A 3,837-nucleotide genomic window follows, 5' to 3' on the forward strand; every position below is an offset into this window, starting at 1 on the left:
ATAATAACACAAATTCACTAATCCATTTTTAAAACAAATCAATAATCGCCACTAGTAAGGAAACACAAATAACCTTCATGACAACTGACGGTAAACATCCAATATGGCTAACAATGTACAGGTATGTTTCAGAAGCGTTTAGCAACGCAAGAAAGAAAAAAACGCTCGAGGCGAACTAATGCAACCCGCAAAATTACGAATTTCACGACAGTAAAATGAAATATGCGCACATTTAATGTGAATAATAGAAACACACTGTCCGCAATAGCTCCATAGGCATAAAATTTCGAGCTATATTAATACGCGACCATCCCGCAACCTAATACCAGTTGCATGTTGCCTGTGGAACGGTTTCCGGGACCAACAAAAGTTTGATCTCTAATATTTCGCGTATTTATTGACCAAATTGAAAAATTTTAGCCGGCCGGCGTGGCCGAGTGGTTCTAGGCGCTTCAGTGTGGAACCGCGCAACCGCTACGGTCGCAGGTTCGAATCCAGCCTCTGGCATGGATGTGTGTGATGTCCGGTTAGTTAGGTTTAAGTAGTTCTAAGTTCTAGGGGACTGATGACCTCAGATATTAAGTCCCATAGTGCTCAGAGCCTTTTAAAACCATTTTTTTGAAAACTTTTAAATACTGTCATAATCTGTTCATTAAATCCTGTCATAATCTGTTCATCAAAAAAAATGATCTTACGTTAACAGTGTAACACAACAAGACTAGTATTGCAGTTATGCTGTCTGTATATACACTGACGCAGCCTAACAAACGGTGCACACACCCGGACTTCATTCATCTCGTAATCGAGAATGAGAAGACTTAACGACCTCCAACAAACTTTGCACATAATGCTAAGCCTCTACGAAACTTTTTCTTGCTGACACTCCCCACAAAACGATGAAAGGTAAGGTGTTTATCGCGTACTACATATTTCGTTGATTACGCAGTAAAACTTCAGTACCGGGCATGCCATTCTAATTTATTACTTCTTGACTATCGACGCTTTTGACAGCGCATTTTAAGACGGTATCTATATACGAGCTCTGTTCAAAAAATTCCGTAACTTTGTCCATAAAATTTTTACGCGCTTACCTTTTGCTTATTGTGCACGGTGTCCTTCGAAATCCTCTACTCCACAATTCATACACCACTCTCAACTACGTTTCCACTTCCGGAAGCAGTCTTGTTACGCCTCGTGCTGAAACATACGAAGCACCGTCTGCGAATTTTCTTTTATCTCGTCTATCGTTGCAAATTTTCGGCCTTTCAATGGGTGTTTCAACTGTGAAAATAAAAAAATAAAAAAAACCGCAGGGGCCAGGTCTGGAGAATATGGAGGATGAAGCAGCATGGTGATTTCGTTTTTTGTCTTATAGTCCCGCACCAACCACAGGATGAATGCGGGGATGCGTTATCGAGATGCAAGAGCCATGAATTGTCTCGCCACATTTCAGGCCGTTTCCTTCTTACATTTTCTCGCATGCGTCGCAACACGTGCCGATAGTACCATCGATTAACAGTTTGTCGCTGTGGCGTGAATGCATGATGAACTAGCCCTTCAAAGTCAAAGAAAACTACAAGCGTGGCATTGAGATTTGACCTGACCTGAAGAGCTTTCTTGGTCTTAGAGAAATTTTCCCGACCCATTGTACAGACTGAACCTTCGTTTCAACATCTTAACCGTAGACCCGCAGACGAGCTATGATTCCTTCAGTAGCATCTCGTTCTTATTTGCACGATCCAAAACCTCTTCACAGATTGTGAAGCGAAGGTCTTTCTGACGGCAACACGATGCTGTGCAAGGATTTTATGACATGGTGCAACTGAAATGTTACATTCTTCTGCAATACCTCGGACAGTCAGTCTTCGATTGGCACGCACAATTTCGTTGACGTTCCTAACATAAGCGTCTTCGGTAAATGTCGAAGGGCGTCCTGAACGAGAATAATTTTTAACTTCCGTCCCACTATTTTTAAACCGCGAGAACCATTCGTAACAGTACTGCTTAAGCACGCAGCACCGTAGGCTTCATGCAACATTTGGTGTGTCTCTGTTAAGGTTTTCTTGAGTTTCAAGCAAAACTTAATGCAGACGCGTTCTTGCTCTAACCCTGCCATTTGGATTTCGCAAACTTAGCGACACAACGTTCTACTCAATACAGCACTGAACAATAACTAACAGACATACAACAATGAAACTTCCGTAGTTACACACTAAACACAGGCATGTGCAGGGATGCGAACCGCATTTCGCTCCACCACACCATTGGCGTGAAATTACGAATGTTCCGGAATTTTTTGAACAGGCCTCCGAACGTACCTGTAAAATTACATCGTTGTATGACACATATTGCAGGAGATATGATGCCATGAACATTTAGATATTTGAAAAATTAGCTTTGCCTTGAACGAGAGCGCAAAATACCCACACTGTATCCATCAAGTGTTTCATAATGACAAAACTTAACGACTTCCAAAAAAATGTAAACATAATTACAAGCTTTTCCTAAACCTTTTCTCTCACACATGCTTAACGTCAAATATTGAACACTTTAACTCATTCGTAAAATACTCCGATGATTGGAGTTGTTTCATTCATTTGAGTTCGAGTATTTAAATAATCGGGAGTGTACTGGCACTTTTTCTAACACATGATGCTGGGGCAGGATTACTGGAACACAACGAAGGATAACCTGAAAATTGAAACCCAAAATATGGACTTTTATGGACAGAAAAACAAACAATAGCATCAGTACGATGATCAAAGAATTTTCTCTTACTTCAAGAGCCCAATTTACGGGCTGCACTTGCAGTAAAAGGCTGACAACAGTCTTATATTACCAGTAATTGAAACGAAACGAAACTCCTCCCGTACAGGCCACGAAGGCCCAAAGGTACCGACCGGCCGCCGTGTCATCCTCAGACTACAGGCGTCACTGGATGTGGATATGGAGAGGCATGTGGTCAGCACACCGCTCTCCCGACCGTATGTCAGTTTCCGAGGCCGGAGCCGCTACTTCTCAGTCAAGTAGCTCCTCAATTTGCCTCACATGGGCTGAGTGCGCCTCGCTTGCTGACAGCACTCGGCAGACCGGATGCTCACCCATCCAAGTGCTAGCCCAGCCCGACAGCGCTTAACTTCGGTGATCTGACGGGAACCGGTGTTACCACTGCGGCAAGGCCTTTAGCCATTCCCAGTAATTACTACACTCAATTCAGTTCTGATCTTGCTTCAAATTATTTCAGTTCTAACCAGTGTTCGCAATAATGGGGTATAGGAAAATGTTCATACAGCAATTTCCAAAACAAAAAAGCCACAAGTTTTTACTGTACTGCCTGTTCCTTATTGCAGAGTGTACTTTATAGATTAACATACCAAGTTGCAAACGTAATGTTGTAAAAATTGTTTCCAGACCTATTTGATATTCATGAATGTTTCGAATTTGTACTTTTAACAAAAGAAAACAAACAAACAGCAATTTCCCACAAAATATTAATGCTTGCAAGCAGATAAGACTCAGTAAAATATGTTCTCAGATTTCCAAATGAACTGGAGAAATATATTTTCAACGCAAAAACTGGTACGAAGCCTCCGGACGGAGTTGGAATTGTCCACCATGGCGTCCCTCTTAGTCATACCCAGAAAACCTTTTAAAGATTCGACCGTGCATCTATAAAACGGCTTCAATCGTCCAATTACTTTACAAATGAGTTAATCTCCTATATATTTGAATTTATCCATGTAAGAAAGACAAAGTTTAGAAAGTCGCTAAATGCTCTCATTATGAAACATTGGATGAACACAGTCTGGGTAATTTGCGGTTCATTTTGAACAAAAG

At 41.4% G+C, this 3,837-nt stretch overlaps 1 pseudogene; it reads right to left on the minus strand.

Moving 5' to 3' along the window:
* Positions 1-3,069: 3,069 nt before the first annotated feature.
* LOC126211026 (5S ribosomal RNA) lies at positions 3,070-3,187 on the minus strand (annotated as a pseudogene).
* Positions 3,188-3,837: the final 650 nt, after the last annotated feature.

The sequence above is a fragment of the Schistocerca nitens genome, chromosome 10, assembly GCF_023898315.1.
Source record: "Schistocerca nitens isolate TAMUIC-IGC-003100 chromosome 10, iqSchNite1.1, whole genome shotgun sequence".
Classification (NCBI taxonomy): domain Eukaryota; kingdom Metazoa; phylum Arthropoda; class Insecta; order Orthoptera; family Acrididae; genus Schistocerca; species Schistocerca nitens.